Source organism: Anomaloglossus baeobatrachus, chromosome 4, assembly GCF_048569485.1.
Source record: "Anomaloglossus baeobatrachus isolate aAnoBae1 chromosome 4, aAnoBae1.hap1, whole genome shotgun sequence".
Lineage (NCBI taxonomy): Eukaryota > Metazoa > Chordata > Amphibia > Anura > Aromobatidae > Anomaloglossus > Anomaloglossus baeobatrachus.
This window is the reverse complement of record NC_134356.1, coordinates 306,969,632-306,990,271: the sequence shown is the minus strand read 5'-3', so window position 1 is coordinate 306,990,271 and position 20,640 is coordinate 306,969,632. Positions and strand designations below refer to the sequence as shown.

General features: G+C 47.7%; 1 protein-coding gene across 2 annotated transcripts in view; it reads left to right on the top strand.

The window, feature by feature from the left end:
- The window catches only part of ARID2 (AT-rich interaction domain 2), a 185,218-nt gene that overhangs the window by 141,864 nt on the left and 22,714 nt on the right, over nt 1-20,640 (top strand). The gene's annotated exons all lie outside the window — the stretch shown is intronic.

The following is a 20,640-nucleotide window of genomic DNA, read 5'->3' as shown; positions in this document are numbered from 1 at the left end:
CCCTGCTGGTTCAGAGTATGTTGAAGAAAAATGTACTAATTTATTAACATGGAATCAATATCATCCGAAACAACATGTTTGGATACACTTATTTTAGAAGGAAACTCCAGGGCATACAATATACATAGAACAAAACTGAGTCATATTCCAGAGTGTGATGAATTAAAAAGTTATCTTGATTAAATAGTCCATAAAAAGTTCAAGATTTAAAGGTAAACACAAAAAAGGGGAAGATCAGGTGCAGGAAAATGGACAAGCATGTACCACGGGATACAAAAAGGTTAAAAAGGGAGCATAGATCAATATAAGTATAAATATTGCACAGGCCCAGGACAAAGGTGGCTAATGAAAAAATATACAGGTGTAAAAAGTATATATAATTTGATTACATGCACATTATTGCACTATGCCACATAGGGGGGAAGCCATGTCACTCAATAACCAAAGTGTATATGTAGGCATAACTGGCCACACTCCCTAATAAAGGTGGAACTGATAATAGTCACCGGGGGGCCCCCCGAGGAAGCTCAATGCGAAACGCGCGTCGGGGCCCCTGGACAGCATACACCATTTGGGACCGAAACTATGGGTGAGCGGGATCGACTTTTACCTTGTTGCACATACTGATTTTGCCCTCTAGTGGTTAATTGTGGATTACTCCCCTATATGTTCACTTTTGGCGCTGTTTCACTCTAATTTAGTGTGGTCTCAGCTGTCTGATTGTTGCACTTTGGCTACCATACTTCTAGTGCCTGTGACTATTATCAGTTCCACCTGGGCCTGTGCAATATTTATACTTATATTGATCTATGCTCCCTTTTTTACCTTTTTGTATCCCGTGGTACATGCTTGTCCTTTTTCCTGCACCTGATCATCCCCTTTTTTGTGTTTACCTTTAAATCTTGAACTTTTTATGGACTGTTTAATAAAGATAACTTTTTAATTCATCACACTCTGGAATATGACTCCATTTTTTTCTATGTATATTGTAATTTATTAACATGTAAATCACCACTGCCAGTCTATTAGAATATTAGGAATGTCTAATGGCGTTAAATCTTGTAATGCTTCTAGTGGTACCCTAACATTTAAAACATGTTGGGAGGACTGTTAAGAAATGTTGGTGTTGTTGGAATATTTACTCTGATGTAATCTTTTCCGCATATTGACACTTGGAGGGGGGGAAGGAGGGGGGGTCCATCAAGTCTGGTATACTTCATGGATAGAATGTTGATGCCTTCAACATTATTATTTTTTGAAGAAAATGGTTTGTGCCTAATACACTCCAATATAGTCAGTTGGATCAGGCAAAGCGAGGTCTGATCCACTTGATATGGTACTTGTTATAGTGATATGGTTTACTTTTATTGGAGCCATGATGTTAGAGTGAACAGAACCATTTATCACTGCTGGTGTAAGGCTTGTGGGGTTTTTTCATGCTGTGAATACTCATTTCTTTTCCACCATTATGACGCCTGTGTACAAACTAAAGCAGTACGTGGTAAACGTCCGAGTACTTCTAAGTTAAATTATGACTGTCCCAAAAAGTATATTCTTGTATATAATAAAAGAGTGATCTATTCTAAGACACAATGGCAGACTGCAGTACTGCATGACTCGTGTAACAGCCATAAATAATCTAAAACTTTGTAAGTAAGACTATGTGCCCACATAGCGTATTTTCATGCAATTACGCTACGTTCTGCACCGCAGCATAACTGCATGCGTCCTGCGTCCCCAGCATAATCTATGAAGATTGTGCCTAATCCATGCCCACGTTGTGTATTAGAACCCAGCGCTTCGGCTGCTGCCGAAGCCCTGCGTTCTGAAAAGAAACATGTCACTTCTTTCATGCGCTTTGGATGCAGGTCCCGCTCTGTCTATGGGAGGGGCTGCATCCAGAGCGCATGAAATCAGCTTTTCATTACGGACTGTTTCTGCAGCGATTTGAAGCGCACGTGTGCTGTTCAAATCGCTGCAGAAATTTCTGCAGGGACAGAACACAACGTGGGCACATAGCCTAAGAGGCATTTACACTGCAAGTTACCATATTTTTCGGATTATAAGACACATCGGACCATAAGATACACCTAGGTTTTAGAGGAGGAAAATGGTGGGGGAAAAAATTGAAGCAAAAATTGTGGCAATGACTCACTGCTATGGACGTGATAATGACACTATTATTTGGTTATGTCCCCCAATTTTGTACTAATGTTCCTTATTCTGGGCCCCTTACTGGTATATATTTCCCCCCATTCTGGTATACAGTTAGGTCCAGAAATATTTGGACAGTGACACAAGTTTTGTTATTTTAGCTGTTTACAAAAACATGTTCAGAAATACAATTATATATATAATATGGGCTGAAAGTGCACACTCCCAGCTGCAATATGAGAGTTTTCACATCCAAATCGGAGAAATGGTTTAGGAATCATAGCTCTGTAATGCATAGCCTCCTCTTTTTCAAGGGACCAAAAGTAATTGGACAAGGGACTCTAAGGGCTGCAATTAACTCTGAAGGCGTCTCCCTCGTTAACCTGTAATCAATGAAGTAGTTAAAAGGTCTGGGATTGATTACAGGTGTGTGGTTTTGCATTTGGAAGCTGTTGCTGTGACCAGACAACATGCGGTCTAAGGAACTCTCAATTGAGGTGAAGCAGAACATCCTGAGGCTGAAAAAAAAGAAAAAATCCATCAGAGAGATAGCAGACATGCTTGGAGTAGCAAAATCAACAGTCGGGTACATTCTGAGAAAAAAGGAATTGACTGGTGAGCTTGGGAACTCAAAAAGGCCTGGGCGTCCACGGATGACAACAGTGGTGGATGATCGCCGCATACTTTCTTTGGTGAAGAAGAACCCGTTCACAACATCAACTGAAGTCCAGAACACTCTCAGTGAAGTAGGTGTATCTGTCTCTAAGTCAACAGTAAAGAGAAGACTCCATGAAAGTAAATACAAAGGGTTCACATCTAGATGCAAACCATTCATAAATTCCAAAAATAGACAGGCCAGAGTTAAATTTGCTGAAAAACACCTCATGAAGCCAGCTCAGTTCTGGAAAAGTATTCTATGGACAGATGAGACAAAGATCAACCTGTACCAGAATGATGGGAAGAAAAAAGTTTGGAGAAGAAAGGGAACGGCACATGATCCAAGGCACACCACATCCTCTGTAAAACATGGTGGAGGCAACGTGATGGCATGGGCATGCATGGCTTTCAATGGCACTGGGTCACTTGTGTTTATTGATGACATAACAGCAGACAAGAGTAGCCGGATGAATTCTGAAGTGTACCGGGATATACTTTCAGCCCAGATTCAGCCAAATGCCGTAAAGTTGATCGGACGGGGCTTCATAGTACAGATGGACAATGACCCCAAGCATACAGCCAAAGCTACCCAGGAGTTCATGAGTGCAAAAAAGTGGAACACTCTGCAATGGCCAAGTCAATCACCAGATCTTAACCCAATTGAGCATGCATTTCACTTGCTCAAATCCAGACTTAAGACGGAAAGACCCACAAACAAGCAAGACCTGAAGGCTGCGGCTGTAAAGGCCTGGCAAAGCATTAAGAAGGAGGAAACCCAGCGTTTGGTGATGTCCATGGGTTCCAGACTTAAGGCAGTGATTGCCTCCAAAGGATCCGCAACAAAATATTGAAAATAAAAATATTTTGTTTGGGTTTGGTTTATTTGTCCAATTACTTTTGACCTCCTAAAATGTGGAGTGTTTGTAAAGAAATGTGTACAATTCCTACAATTTCTATCAGATATTTTTGTTCAAACCTTCAAATTAAACGTTACAATCTGCACTTGAATTCTGTTGTAGAGATTTCATTTCAAATCCAATGTGGTGGCATGCAGAGCCCAACTCGCGAAAATTGTGTCACTGTCCAAATATTTCTGGACCTAACTGTATATGTTTCCCCATCCTTGTTCCATCCTGGTATACAGTACAGACCAACGTTTGGACACACCTTCTAATTCAAAGAGTTTTCTTTATTTTCATGACTAAAAATTGTAGATTCACATTGAAGGCATCAAAACTATGAATTAACACATGTGGCATGAAATACTTAACAAAAAAGTGTGAAACAACTGAAAATATGTCTTATATTCTAGGTTCTTGAAAGTAGCCACCTTTTGCTTTCATTACTGCTTTGCACACTCTTGGCATTCTCTTGATGAGCTTCAAGAGGTAGTCACCGGAAATGGTCTTCCAACAGTCTTGAAGGAGTTCCCAGAGATGCTTAGCACTTGTTGGCCCTTTTGCCTTCACTCTGCAGTCCAGCTCACCCCAAAGCATCTTGATTGGGTTCAGGTCTGGTGACTGTGGAGGCCAGGTCATCTGGCGTAGCACCCCATCATTCTCCTCCTTAGTCAAATAGCCCTTACACCGCCTGGAGCTGTGTTTGTCCTATTGAAAAATAAATGATGGTCCAACTAAACGCAAACTGGATGAAATAGCATGCCGCTGCAAGATGCTGTGGTAGGCATGCTGGTTCTGTATGCCTTCAATTTTGAATAAATTCCCAACAGTGTCACCAGCAAAGCACCCCCACACCATCACACCTCCTCCTCCATGCTTCACGGTGGGAACCAGGCATGTAGAGTCCATCCGTTCACCTTTTCTGTGTCGCACAAAGACATGGTGGTTGGATCCAAAGATCTCAAATTTGGACTCATCAGACCAAAGCACAATTTCCACTGGTCTAATTTCCATTTCTTGTGTTCTTTAGCCCAAACAAGTCTCTTTTGCTTGTTGCCTGTCCTTAGCAGTGGTTTACTAGCAGCTATTTTACCATGAAGGCCTGCTGCACAAAGTCTCCTCTTAACAGTTGTTCTAGAGATGTGTCTGCTGCTAGAACTCTGTGTGGCATTGACCTGGTCTCTAATCTGAACTGCTGTTAACCTGCGATTTCTGATGCCGGTGACTCTGATAAACTTATCCTCCACAGCAGAGATGACTCTTGGTCTTCCTTTCCTGGGGCAGTCCTCAGGTGAGCCAGTTTCTTTGTAGCGTTTGATGGTTTCTGCCACTGCACTTGGGGACACTTTCAATGTTTTCCCAATTTTTCGGACTGACTGACCTTTATTTCTTAAAGTAATGATGGCCACTCGTTTTTCTTAGCTGCTTTTTTCTTGCCATAATACAAATTCTAACAGTCTATTCAGTAGGATTATCAGCTGTGTACCCACCAGACTTCTGCACAACACAACTGATGATCCCAACCCCATTTATAAGGCAAGAAATCCCACTTATTAAACCTGACAGGGCACACCTGTGAAGTGAAAACCATTTCCGGTGACTGCCTCTTGAAGCTCATCAAGAGCATGCCAAGAGTGTGCGAAGCAGTAATCAAAGCAAAAGGTGGCTACTTTGAAGAACCTAGAATATAAGACATATTTTCAGTTGTTTCACACTTTTGTTAAGTATTTCATTCCACATGTGTTAATTCATAGTTTTGATGCCTTCAATGTGAATCTACAACTTTCAGTCATGAAAATTAAAGAAAACGCTTTGAATGAGAAGGTGTGTCCAAACCTTTGGCCTGTACTGTATATGCCCATCATCCTGTTATATTTGGCCTTCATCTTGGGTCCATCCTGGTATATATGTCCCCATCTTGATACTTATGGCCCTCATCCTGGGCCCATTTTGATATATATGATCCCTATTTTGGTATTTATGGCCCACATCCTGTGCCCATTCTGGTATATGTGTGTGTGTGTGTGTGTGTGTGTGTGTGTGTGTGTGTGTGTGTATATATATATATATAGCTATATAGTGTGTGTGTGTGTGTGTATATAGCTATATAGTGTGTGTGTGTGTGTGTGTATATATAGTTATATAGTGTGTGTGTGTATATAGTTATATAGTGTGTGTGTGTATAGTTATATATAGTGTGTGTGTGTGTATATAGTTATATAGTGTGTGTGTGTGTGTATATATCTAGTTATATAGTGTGTGTGTGTGTATAGTTATATGGTGTGTGTGTATATAGTTATATGGTGTGTGTGTGTGTATATTTATATATAGTGTGTGTGTGTATAGTTATATATAGTGTGTGTGTGTGTATATATAGTTATATAGTGTGTGTGTATATATAGTTATATGGTGTGTGTGTATATAGTTATATAGTGTGTGTGTATATAGTTATATAGTGTGTGTGTATATAGTTATATAGTGTGTGTGTGTATATAGTTATATAGTGTGTGTGTGTGTGTATATATATAGTTATATAGTGTGTGTGTGTGTGTGTATATAGTTATATAGTGTGTGTGTGTGTGTATATAGTTATATGGTGTGTGTGTGTGTATATAGTTATATAGTGTGTGTGTGTGTATATATATATATATATGATCCAACCCCATCCAGGTGTACAGTAATGCCTATACTATATTATTTGTTGCCTTACTTTTACAGATGTGCTGCTCACCATCCTTCAGTTTGGTCCTGGCATTACAAACAAAGTCTGCCATATCTCAAGGACCTAAAGTGATGTAAAGAAGAGGCGGGCACTGTGCTGTTCTGTGCTGCCCTTCCCACCCCTCTGCATTACATCACTGTAGGTCCTAGTGATGGGCAGTCCGGCTCTTTTTGATGAGCCGGCTCATTCGGCTCGGCTCACCAAAAAGAATTGTCTCTTTCGGCTCAAAAAACGGCTTTTTTTAAAAAAAAACCCTCTGCTACACCTTGTGATGATACAGAACCTCCCTTGTACATTGGGAACCTCATTCTACACCCTTGTATGTATCTAGTGAAGCAGTAAAAACAGCTTTTAGCATTATTGTTTCCGTTTCCTCAGATTGTCAGCTCTTCTGGACAGGGCCCTCGCTCCTCTTTTATGTGGTGTTTTTTGTACATGTCCTTTCTACATTAGTCAGTGCTCTGATATGTGTCGCTCCTACAAAAGATTATAATTCCTGAAAATAAAGGCGAGTTGCAATTACTGTGCTGCCTGTCACTATATGTGCAACACACACACTGTACATACTGAACACAAAGGACACACATACACACATTGTACACACATACTGTACGCACACCAAAATATGGAAGCATAGGATACTGAATAGCAAAATCAGTTTATTTCAACACAACCTGGAACAGAAATGTTTAAATGCTAACATACCATGGGTCCAACTTCTGCTGGTGGTGCACAGCACTACAAATCCCAGCAAGTGGAACACAATATGGCAATGCAACACTAGTTACATACCAACTTTTTTAACAGTTAAGTGACAATAAATGTCATTGAGGTAGTATTGCACATAAAACAAATGTATATAGGTTGTGTGCAGATGTCAGATCTATTTACATCTAAAAATACCAGGATTTGTTAACAGAAATAGAAAAAAAGTCTTAACTGCGAGAATTGTGACACCACAACGCCACAGACACATGCATATAGAGGCTAATGAATGTTTTATGTAGTCACCAAACTAGTAAAAAAATATCAATTGTGGTCACAAAAAAAAATAACACACGCACAGACACACACACACACACACAGTAGCTTCCACTAAACATTGAAGGAATGGAGACATGGCTTATTATCAATGATTTTCTCTTTTTTTTATGCCAGAAAAAAAACCTTACAGGGTTAAATGAACATGTCAGGGGTCATCTGTTCTGTGCACACACTGGACACTAAGTGCTGACTTCTATTACTAACTCTATACAATGATTGAAGCTGTATACACTTCTTTACATATGTTTGGTCTAAAATGCTATTACTTCTATTACTTACCCAACAACTGGTCAGGTCTTTACTGTAGTGGTCTTGAACCCTGACTAATACCTAGAGAAGATGATCATTGTTATCAGCAAACAAGCTGAGCCCCTCTCCTCCTACACATTACCATATGTGCCAGTCAAGGTCAGAAAACTTAAAGGGGTGGTTCACCCATATTTTTTATTGTCTAGATCGATATTATATTGAGAAACAATATTTCTCTCAAATACCTTATTTCTTTGTCGCTCCATTGGGAGACCCAGACAATTGGGTGTATAGCTTCTGCCTCCGGAGGCCACACAAAGTATTACACTTTAAAAAGTGTAACCCCTCCCCTCTGCCTATACACCCTCCCGTGCATCACGGGCTCCTCAGTTTTATGCTTTGTGTGGAAGGAGGCACACATCCACTCATGCATTCTCAGATTAGTTATATCGGTTGGAAGAAAAGAGGACCCCCACGGGGTCCCCGGCATGCTCCCTCCTCACCCCACTAAAGTCGGCGGTGCTGTTAAGGTTGAGGTACCCATTGCGGGTACAAAGGCCGGAGCCTCATGCCGTTTTTCCTTCACCATCCCTTAGTGGCTCTGGGAGAAGTGGGATCCTGACCGGTCGTCCATTCACTGGGACCGGGCTCCCTCCGCAGCCCCTGTGGGAATCTGCTGGACAGGAGTCTATTCTTCCTCAGGGATCGGGCCCTGCATCTATAAGGTACTCTGTGTCCCCATGGGGACTGTGCATGGAGCGCCTTATTCCCGGACGCTGCAGCAGCTGCTGATTTCGGAAGACCGGCGGACTTCCGCGCCGACCGAGCCTGCTTGTCGGCCGCGGTCTTAAATTTAGTCCCCGGCTTCATCGCGGCCTAGTAGCTAAAATCCCGCCCCCGGGCCTGCCTGTCAGGGGTAAGGGCGGGACGGCCGGCCTGACGTCGGCTGTGAGGGCCGGAGCATTCTGTATGTTTCCTCCCCCCTCACTGATCACTGTGGGGACCCCAGATTCCCGCACTTTTCTAGCACTGCCCACGGCTCCACTCCTCCCCTGAGAGCTCCGGCAGCCATGTTTTTTGGCATTCTGCCGGTGGAGGATTATCAGAGAAGAGCTCTGCAGCTCTGGGAGACCTAAGGCAGGGAATCTGGAGGACACACACTCGCTTTTTAGCGGTCGGTAAGCCACACCGGTCACCCGGTGCTGGTCCCCCCCCCCAGGGTGCCGGAATAGATACGTATTTATATACATATTTCTGTTCGGTCGGGCTGTATACCCCTTCCCATATACCCTCAGTGATCACTCTCCTAGGAGACAACAGCATGTCGTCCACAAGGAGCAAAGGTGCTAAGGCACAGGGTTTTTTTGCGACCTGTACCTCTTGTGCGGCTATGTTGCCTGCGGGTTCCACCTACCCTCACTGTGCGCAATGCTCAGCCCCTGTTTCGCTTGCTCAGCCGGAGCCTCGGTCACTAGTGGGCCCCTTGGCTCATGTAGACCCACCTGCTCCCCCTGTCCAGGCGGCAGGGACAAAGTTTGCTGCGTTTGCTGAGAAACTCTCTGAGTCACTTTCGCAATCCATGGCTCAGTCTATGGACAAATGGTCTGCCAAGCTGCTAGAAGCTTTGCAGTCCAGACCGGTCCTTACACAGGCCCCGGTCCCCGTTAGCTCGTCGCCTCCAGGCCCCTCTCGGTCCGCGCCGCAGCGCGCTCCCAGGTTGGGCCCTAGGTCCTACGCGGAGGACTCCTGCCCGGATCTCAGTCCCAGACCGACTAAGCGGGCTCGCTGGGAATCTTCCCCGACTTCTTCACGCTATTCGGGTTCCCAGCCCGAGGACTCTCTGGAGGACGAGGCGGACGTCGCAGCTCAGGGCTCTGAACCTGACGTTGCTCTCAATCTTGATACACCTGAAGGGGACGCCTTAGTTAATGATCTTATCTCGTCCATTAACCAGGTGTTAGATCTGTCTCCCCCGCCTTCACCTGTAGAGGAGTCGGCTTCTCAGCAGGAGAAACACCAGTTTCGGTTCCCCAAACGTACACGGAGTGCTTTTTTCGATCACTCTAACTTCAGAGATGCTGTCCAGAAGCCCAGAGCGGTTCCGGACAAGCGCTTTACTAAGCGCCTTACTGACACACGTTACCCCTTCCCCTCTGACGTAGTTAAGGGTTGGACTCCGTGTCCCAAGGTGGATCCTCCAGTCTCTAGACTGGCGGCTAGATCTGTAGTATCGGTGGCAGATGGCTCATCGCTGAAGGATGCCACTGACAGGCAGATAGAGCTCCTGGTGAAATCCATTTTTGAAGCCACAGGCGCGTCTTTTGCCCCGGCCTTTTCAGCCGTGTGGGCACTACAAGCTATCTCAGCTTGTCTGGCTGAGATTAATGCAGTCACACGTAATTCTGCTCCGCAGGTTGCGTCTCTGACTTCTCAAGCGACAGCTTTTTCTTCCTACGCCATGAACGCAGTCCTAGACTCTGCTAGCCGTACAGCGGTGGCATCCGCTAATTCTGTGGCAGTCCGCAGGGCCATGTGGCTGCGCGAATGGAAGGCAGACTCGGCCTCCAAGAGGTTCTTAACCGGTTTGCCGTTTTCTGGCGACCGATTGTTTGGCGAACGATTGGATGAGATTATTAAGGAATCCAAGGGAAAGGACTCCTCCTTACCCCAGTCCAAACCTAAGAGACCTCAGCAATGGAAAATTCAATCGAGGTTTCGGTCCTTTCGTCCCTCCGCCAAGCCCCAGTCCTCTTCGTCCAACAGGCCGGAGAAAGGCCAGAGGAACTCCTATGCGTGGCGGTCTAAGTCACGCCCCCAAAAGGCCGCCGGAGGCACTGCCTCCAAGGCGGCCTCCTCATGACTCTCGGCATCCCCGAACCGCATCCTCGGTCGGTGGCAGGCTCTCCCGCTTTTGCGACGCCTGGTGGCCACATGTTCAAGACCGATGGGTGAGAGACATTCTGTCTCACGGTTACAGGATAGAGTTCAGCTCTCGTCCTCAGACTCGTTTCTTCAGAACCTCTCCGCCCCCGCTCGGGCCGACGCACTTTTTCAGGCAGTGGCCACTCTGAAAACAGAGGGAGTTGTGATCCCGGTTCCCCCTCAGGAACATGGTCGCGGCTTTTACTCCAACTTGTTCGTGGTGCCAAAGAAGGACGGATCATTCCGCCCCGTTCTGGACCTCAAATTGCTCAACAGACATGTGAGCACCAGACGGTCTCGGATGGAATCTCTCCGCTCGGTCATCGCCTCGATGTCACAAGGAGACTTCCTAGCATCGATCGACATCAAGGATGCTTATCTCCATGTGCCGATCGCACCCGAACATCAACGCTTCTTGCGTTTCGCCATCGGGAACGAGCACCTTCAGTTCGTGGCATTGCCTTTCGGCCTGGCGACAGCCCCACGGGTGTTCACCAAAGTCATGGCATCCGTAGTGGCGGTCCTACACTCTCAGGGCCACTCGGTGATTCCCTACTTAGACGATCTCCTAGTCAACGCAGCCTTACAGTCGCTCTGGCGACTCTCCAGCAGTTCGGGTGGATAATCAACTTCCCAAAATCCCAGTTGACACCGACCCAATCACTGACTTACCTCGGAATGGAGTTTCATACACAGTCAGCGGTAGTCAAGCTACCGCTGGACAAACAGCTGTCCCTGCAGGCAGGGATACAATCTCTTCTTCGGGGTCAGTCATACCCCTTGAGGCGCCTCATGCACTTCCTGGGGAAGATGGTGGCAGCGATTGAGGCAGTGCCGTTCGCGCAATTCTATCTGCGGCCACTCCAATGGGACATTCTCCGCAAATGGGACAGGAGGTCGACTTCCCTCGACAGGAACGTCTCTCTATCCCTTGCAACCAAGACATCTCTTCAGTGGTGGCTCCGTCCCAATTCTCTATTGCAAGGAAGATCCTTCCTACCCCCAACCTGGGCTGTGGTCACCACGGACGCGAGCCTGTCAGGGTGGGGAGCGGTTTTCCGCCACCACAGGGCTCAGGGAACCTGGACTCCGGTAGAGTCCTCCCTTCAGATCAATGTTCTGGAGATAAGGGCGGTGTATCTAGCCCTATTGGCCTTCCATCGATGGCTGGAGGGCAGACAGATCCGTATACAGTCGGACAACGCCACGGCCGTCGCATACATCAACCATCAGGGAGGCACGCGCAGTCGTCAGGCCTTCCAGGAAGTCAGGCGGATTCTGCAGTGGGTGGAAGCCACAGCATCCACGATCTCCGCAGTGTACATCCCGGGCGTAGAAAACTGGGAAGCAGATTTTCTCAGTCGTCAGGGCATGGACGCGGGGGAATGGTCTCTTCACCCAGACTTGTTTCGAGAGATCTGTCGCCGCTGGGGAACGCCGGACGTCGATCTCATGGCGTCACGACACAACAACAAGGTCCCGGCCTTCATGGCACGGTCTCAGGATCACAGAGCTCTGGCGGCGGACGCATTAGTTCAGGATTGGTCGCAGTTTCGACTGCCTTATGTGTTTCATCCTCTGGCGATGCTGCCCAGAGTGTTACGCAAGATCAGGTCCGACTGTCGTCGCGCCATTCTCGTCGCTCCAGATTGGCCGAGGCGATCGTGGTACCCGGATCTGTGGCATCTCACGGTGGGTCAACCGTGGGCGCTTCCAGACCGCCCAGACTTGCTGTCACAAGGGCCGTTTTTCCATCTGAATTCTGTGGCCCTCAACCTGACTGTGTGGCCATTGAGTCCTGGCTCCTAGCTTCTTCAGGATTATCTCAGGATGTCATTGCCACTATGAGACAGGCCAGGAAACCAACGTCCGCCAAGATCTATTACAGATCTTGGCGGATCTTCTTATCCTGGTGCTCTGATAATGGTTTTTCTCCCTGGCCGTTTGCCTTACCCACTTTTCTTTCATTCCTTCAATCCGGAATGGACAAGGGTTTGTCACTCGGCTCTCTCAATGGACAAGTATCTGCGCTCTCCGTATTTTTTCAAAAGCGCCTGGCCAGGCTTCCGCAGGTCCGCACGTTCCTGCAGGGAGTTTGCCACATAGTCCCACCATACAAGCGTCCGCTGGAACCCTGGGACCTTAACAGGGTGCTAACGGCTCTTCAGAAACCACCTTTCGAGCCGCTGCGGGATGTTTCTTTATCACGTCTTTCGCAGAAGGTGGCATTTCTAGTGGCAGTTACATCACTCCGAAGAGTGTCAGAGCTTGCAGCGCTGTCATGCAAAGCCCCCTTCCTGGTTTTTCACCAGGATAAGGTGGTTCTGCGTCCTGTCCCGGAATTTCTCCCTAAGGTGGTATCCCCTTATCATCTCAATCAGGATATCTCCTTACCTTCATTTTGCCCTAATCCAGTTCACAAATGTGAAAAGGATTTGCACTCATTAGATCTAGTGAGGGCACTCCGGTTCTACGTGTCTCGCACGGCACCCCTGTGCCGTTCAGATGCGCTCTTTGTCCTTGTCGCTGGCCAGCGTAAGGGTTCGCAGGCTTCCAAGTCAATCTTGGCTCGGTGGATCAAGGAACCGATTCTTGAAGCCTACCGTTCTTCTGGGCTTCCGATTCCTTCAGGGCTGAAAGCCCATTCTACCAGAGCCGTGGGTGCGTCCTGGGCATTGCGGCACCGGGCTACGGCTCAGCAGGTGTGTCAGGCAGCTACCTGGTCTAGTCTGCACACTTTCACGAAACACTATCAGGTGCATACCTATGCTTCGGCAGACGCCACGTCTAGGTAGGCGAGTCCTTCAGGCGGCGGTTGCCCACCTGTAAGAGGGGGCTGTTTTCGGCTCTTTTTATCGAGTTATTCTTTTACCCACCCAGGGACTGCTTTTGGACGTCCCAATTGTCTGGGTCTCCCAATGGAGGGACAAAGAAGAAGGGAATTTTGTTTACTTACCGTAAATTCCTTTTCTTCTAGCTCCTATTGGGAGACCCAGCACCCGCCCCTGTTCCCTTCGGGCTGGTTGTTCTTTTGTGTACACATGTTGTTCATGTTGAATTGTTCTTTTGGTTCATGGTTTTCAGTTCTCCGAACATCCTTCGGATTGAATTTACCTTAGACCAATTTATAAGTTTCCTCCTTCCTGCTTTTGCACCAAAACTGAGGAGCCCGTGATGCACGGGAGGGTGTATAGGCAGAGGGGAGGGGTTACACTTTTTAAAGTGTAATACTTTGTGTGGCCTCCGGAGGCAGAAGCTATACACCCAATTGTCTGGGTCTCCCAATAGGAGCTAGAAGAAAAGGAATTTACGGTAAGTAAACAAAATTCCCTTCGTTGCCAATAGTGCCTGTGAGAGGCGCTATTGCAGACCGCTGCTCCCCGTCCAGTGACGTACCCGTCCAATGCTGCCACGTCACATCCGTGCGGCCGGCTGCGTTCTGAGCCCATCTTCTCCCTGCCCCTCCTCCTCCTCCCTCACAGCATGTCTCTTGCTTGCAGTGTTCTGCGAGGAGGGAGGGGGGAGCAGGAGATGTGCCGTGCTAGGAGGGAGGAGGAGGGGGGAGCAGGAGATGTGCCGTGCGAGGAGGGAGGAGGGAAGGGGGAGCAGGAGACGCGTCGTGCTGTGCTAGGAGGGAGGAGGAGGGGGGAGCAAATGGGCTGTGACAGCAGTGAAACACCGCTCACAGCTCAGAGTCTGGAAGACTGTAGCCGGCCGCACGGATGTGACGTGGCAGTATTGGACGGGTACGTCACTGGACGGGGAGCAGCGGTCTGCAATAGCGCCTCTCACAGGCACTATTGACAACATAAGGTATTTGAGAGAAACATTGTTTCTCAATATAATATCGATCTAGACAATAAAAAATATGGGTGAACCACCCCTTTAACCCTAGCACATCATTCCCTGGTACTCAATTGTGCCCACTGAACTAAGGAAGAACCACTATGTGTGTATAGCTTTAAGGGGTGCTTCACACACAGCGAGCTCGCTACCGAGATCGCTGCTGAGTCACGCTTTTTGTGACGCAGCAGTGACCTCGTTAGCGATCTCTCTGTGTGTGACACCGAGCAGCGATCTGGCCCCTGCTGCGAGATCGCTGCTCGTTACACACAGCCCTGGTTCGTTTTCTTCAAAGGCGCTCTCCCGCTGTGACACACAGATCGCTGTGTGTGACAGCGAGAGAGCGACAAATGAAGCGAGCAGGGAGCAGGAGCCGGCGTCTGGCAGCTGCGGAGGCTGGTAACTAAGATAAACATCGGGTAACCAAGGTGGTTACCCGATATTTACCTTAGTTACCAGCCTCCGCAGCTCTCACGCTGCCTGTGCTGCCGGCTCCGGCTCTCTGCACATGTAGCTGCTGTACACATCGGGTTAATTAACCCAATGTTTACTGTAGCTAGGAGAGCAAGGAGCCAGCGCTAAGCAGTGTGCGCGGCTCCCTGCTCTCTGCACATGTAGCTGCATTACACATCGGGTTAATTAACCCGATGTGTACTGTAGCTAGGAGAACAAGGAGCCAGCGCTCAGTGTGCGCGGCTCCCTGCTCCCTGCACACACAGCTAAGCGGTGTGCGCTGGTAACTAATGTAAACATCGGGTAACCATACCCGATGTTTACCTTAGTTACCAGTGTCCGCAGCTTCCAGACGCCGGCTCCGTGCAAGCGCAGCGTCGCTTGCACGTCGCTGCTGGCTGGGGGCTGTTCACTGGTCGCTGGTGAGATCTGCCTGTTTGACAGCTCACCAGCGACCATGTAGCGATGCAGCAGCGATCCTGACCAGGTCAGATCGCTGGTCGGATCGCTGCTGCATCGCTAAAGTGTGAAGGTACCCTAAGGCTATGTGCGCACTAGGCGTTTTTGCCGCGTTTTTAGCGGCGTTTTTTACCGCGTTTTTGTGCTGAAAACGCAGTGACATTGCTTCCCCAGCAATGTCAATGGGTTTTCATAAGTGCTGTCCCCACACAGCGTTTTTTTTTTAGCTGCGTTTTTGTGGTGACCACAAAAACGCAGCATGTCAATTATTTCTGCGTTTTTCACTGCGTTTTTCACTCATTGAATTCAATGAGATGTTAAAAACGCAATGAAAAACGCATATAGCCGCGTTTCTATGACTAAAAACGCAGCTATACACGCAAGGGGTGGGCACTACAGTGACGTGTACAGGAAGAGGATTCCTTCTGTTGGTAAACACAGAAGCATGAATCCTCCCGGTACCGTCACCGCTGCCTCCACCTCCCGTCCTGTGCATGTCCGCTCCGTGCGGCGCCGTGTCTGGGCGGGAGGTGGAGGCAGCGGCGAAAACCAAAGTGAACAGTAGAAAAATAAAAAAATGTCATATACTCACCTGTCCGCAGGGTCCCGGTGCCATGCCCGCTCCCATCTCCTCCCGGTACCGCCGCTCTGGCTGTGTGCAGTCTCCCCGGCCGGCAGGACCTTGCTTGCAGGACCTGGCGAGGGATCACCTGATGCAGTCACCTGACGCATCAGCTGATCGTAGTCTCGCCGGCTTCTTCGCGCCCGGCCGGCTATCAGCTGATCCTGCCGTCAGGGGTCTTCATCAGCTGATTACCGGCAGCTCTTGCAGCGATCGGACGGGATCAGACTCCTGTCCAATCGATCGCTCCAGGAGCTGCCGGTAATCACCACAGCACACAAGTGAGTATTATTATTTTTTTTTTTGGCACTGATGCATCAGCTGATTGTATAATCGGCTTTTATACAATCAGCTGATGTGTGATGGGATTCAGGCACTTGAACCTGACACATCATCTGATCGCTTTGCCTTCCAGCAAACCGATCAGATGATATTGGATCCGGATTGGACGGCGCGGGACCCTGACCCAGGATTACTGCGGAGGGGGGTTAATTTCAATAAAGATGGAGTCACTAATTGTGTTGTGTTTTATTTCTAATAAAAATATTTTTCTGTGTGTTGTGTTTTTTTTTTTATCATTACTAGAAATTCATGGTGGCCATGTCTAATATTGGCGTGACACCATGAATTTCGGGCTTAGGGCTAGCTGATAATATACAGCTAGCCCTAACTCCATTATTACCTAGCTAGCCACCCGGCATCAGGGCAGCTGGAAGAGTTGGATACAGCGCCAGAAGATGGCGCTTCTATGAAAGCGCCATTTTCTGGGGTGGCTGCGGACTGCAATTCGCAGTGGGGGTGCCCAGAAAGCATGGGCACCCTGCACTGTGGATTCCAATCCCCAGCTGCCTAGTTGTACCCGGCTGGACTCAAAAATTAGGCGAAGCCCACGTCATTTTTTTTTTTTAATTATTTCATGAAATAATTAAAAAAAAAGGGCTTCTCTATATTTTTGGTTCCCAGCCGGGTACAAATAGGCAGCTGGGGGTTGGGGGCAGCCCGTATCTGCCTGCTGTACCCGGCTAGCATAGAAAAATATGGCGAAGCCCATGTCATTTTTTTTTCTTTTTGGGCAAAAAACTGCATACAGTCCTGGATGGAGGCTGCTGAGCCTTGTAGTTCTGCAGCTGCTGCCTGCTCTCCTGCATACACTAGTGAATGGAGGATGCTGAGACTTGTAGTTCTGCAGCTGCTGTCTGCTCTCCTGCATACACTAGTGAATGGAGGATGCTGAGACTTGTAGTTCTGCAGCTGCTGCCTGCTCTCCTGCATACACTAGTGAATGGAGGATGCTGAGACTTGTAGTTCTACAGCTGCTGTCTGCTCTCCTGCATACACTAGTGGATGGAGGATGCTGAGACTTGTAGTTCTGCAGCTGCTGTCTGCTCTCCTGCATACACTAGTGAATGGAGGATGCTGAGACTTGTAGTTCTACAGCTGCTGTCTGCTCTCCTGCATACACTAGTGAATGGAGGATGCTGAGACTTGTAGTTCTGCAGCTGCTGTCTGCTCTCCTGCATACACTAGTGAATGGAGGATGCTGAGACTTGTAGTTCTGCAGCTGCTGCCTGCTCTCCTGCATACACTAGTGAATGGAGGATGCTGAGACTTGTAGTTCTACAGCTGCTGTCTGCTCTCCTGCATACACTAGTGAATGGAGGATGCTGAGACTTGTAGTTCTGCAGCTGCTGCCTGCTCTCCTGCATACACTAGTGAATGGAGGATGCTGAGACTTGTAGTTCTGCAGCTGCTGTCTGCTCTCCTGCATACACTAGTGAATGGAGGATGCTGAGACTTGTAGTTCTACAGCTGCTGTCTGCTCTCCTGCATACACTAGTGGATGGAGGATGCTGAGACTTGTAGTTCTGCAGCTGCTGTCTGCTCTCCTGCATACACTAGTGAATGGAGGATGCTGAGACTTGTAGTTCTACAGCTGCTGTCTGCTCTCCTGCATACACTAGTGAATGGAGGATGCTGAGACTTGTAGTTCTGCAGCTGCTGTCTGCTCTCCTGCATACACTAGTGAATGGAGGATGCTGAGACTTGTAGTTCTGCAGCTGCTGCCTGCTCTCCTGCATACACTAGTGAATGGAGGATGCTGAGACTTGTAGTTCTGCAGCTGCTGTCTGCTCTCCTGCATACACTAGTGAATGGAGGATGCTGAGACTTGTAGTTCTACAGCTGCTGTCTGCTCTCCTGCATACACTAGTGAATGGAGGATGCTGAGACTTGTAGTTCTGCAGCTGCTGTCTGCTCTCCTGCATACACTAGTGAATGGAGGATGCTGAGACTTGTAGTTCTACAGCTGCTGTCTGCTCTCCTGCATACACTAGTGAATGGAGGATGCTGAGACTTGTAGTTCTGCAGCTGCTGTCTGCTCTCCTGCATACAATGAACATTTTGAAGAAGGAAATGACATCAGACCTTTTTTTTTTTTTTTTTCATCAACAATCTTTAATGGCATTGTGCACTGATTAAAAACGCAGTGAGCAAAAACGCAGCAAAAAACGCACCAAATCGCGGCAAAAACGCATGCGTTTTTGCCGCGTTTTTTTAGCCGCGGGTGCGTTTTTTAGACAACGCACATAAAAACGCAGCGTGAAAAAAACGCCTAGTGCGCACATACCCTAAGTGTCAGCTCCTGCCCAGAGCTTGTGTTTACTTTACTCTTCTCCTTATCTCCTGCTTCCCCCTGAAGCAGAGAAAAAAAAAAAGCGGCTCTTTATGGCTCGTTTAATTTGATGATTCGGCTCATATCGTTCACTTCAAAGAGCCGGCTCAAAGAATCGGCTCGTTCGCGAACGACACATCACTAGTAGGTCCTTGTCAGCTACGGGAAACTGTTTCTAGTGCAGAGGCAGCAGGAGTAAAGTGAAAGTAATGTGAGCCCTCAGCACAGAGACTGCGGCTGTGCTGTGAAGGTATGCCGTGCTCTGGCCTGGACACTGCAGTGATCTGCACTTCCTCCGGGCCAGATATGACTGCAGCGGCACCCTGCTCCTGCCTCCTAAACAGCAGACGCACAGTCTCCCCAGCCTCTGCATGAAGCCGGCGTCTGGAGCTCCCACGTGTGACTGCTGTTTACATTAAACAAGTATTCATTAGCTGATCCTCACACCCGCTGACTGCAGAGAGAGGTGGGCGGGGAGCAGCTAATGAATATTCGTTTACTTTAAGCAGCGGGCACACGTGGGAGCTCCAGACGCCGGCTTCCTGCAGCAGCGACCCTCACTGCCTACTGTGATCCCACTGCATAGCGCTGACTCCCCACAGCTCCCTATCCCGCAGCTTCAGACCATAAGACGCAGCCCACACTGTCCTCCCAAATTTGGAGGAAAAAAAGTGCGTCTTATGGTCCGAAAAATACGGTATATATGTGTGTGTGTGTGTGTGTGTGTGTGTGTATATATATATATGTGTATATATATATATATATATATATATATATATATATATGTGTATGTGTATGTGTTCCCACAGCCTGATATATATATAATATGTCCCTCATTCTGGTGTATATAAAAGCCCCGTCCTAGTATAAGATCCCCATCATGGACCTATCCTCTTGTATATGCCTCCCATCATGCCGCACACAATAAAAAATAAACTATTCTACTCCCCTTCCATCCACTCCCCCAGTGCAGTGTCCTCTTATGCCAGCAACTGACTTAAGCGTGTAAGCACATGACGGCAATGCCATGCGTGCTAGTTATACGCCGACATCAGCTGCTGAAATATTCACTGCTCCCCACGGTCAGGATTATGGGTGCGAGGAGCAGTGAATATTCATTCTGTTTAATAGCAGACATCGTGATCACCCAGCCGCTGCAGTAAGCCGGTTGGTGGGTGATCACGTGCCCGCTATTAAAGTGAATGAATATTCACTGCTCTCTACGCCCATAATTCCGCCCACCTCTCGGCACCAGCTTGAGTGGAATTAAGGACATGGCGAGCAGTGAATATTGATTTTCTTTAGTAGCGGGCACACCTGTTGGCGTCAGCGATAGCTCCTGCATCCTGTGACCCTGCTCCAGCCTACTGTGACACTCTTCTGCCGTCCCACAACCTGACCCATCCTCGCAACCTACCCAAAGCCAGGTACATCTAGATTTTAAAATGCACCCCCACTTTCCTCCAAAATTTGGGAGAAGTGTATCTTAGTCCGAAAAATACAGTTATCGTGAATAAGAATTGTAAAAAACACTCACATTTTGCAATTCTTTTTCCATGTAAAAAGGCTGCCGATAACCCAATGAACGATGAAAACACTTGTTTATTGGATGAAATGCTCTTGTGCGCAGTGTAAGGCTATGTGTGCACGTTGCGTACAGTCACTGCAGAAATTTCTGCAGCGATCTGAAGAGCACACGTGCGCTTCAAATTGCTGTAGAAAATGTCTGTAGTGAAAAAAAAAAGCCGATTCCATGCGCTCTGCCTGCAGCTCCTCCCATTGACAGAGCGGGGGCTGCAGGCAAAGCGCACGGCAGAAGTGCACTTCTTAGAACGCGCGCTTCGGACTCAAAAAAACAAACCAATGATCCTTGTAGAGAAAAATGTGCTCTTTCTAATATCAGAATTAATATATTTTAGGGGTACCCTTTTTGAGAAATTTGACC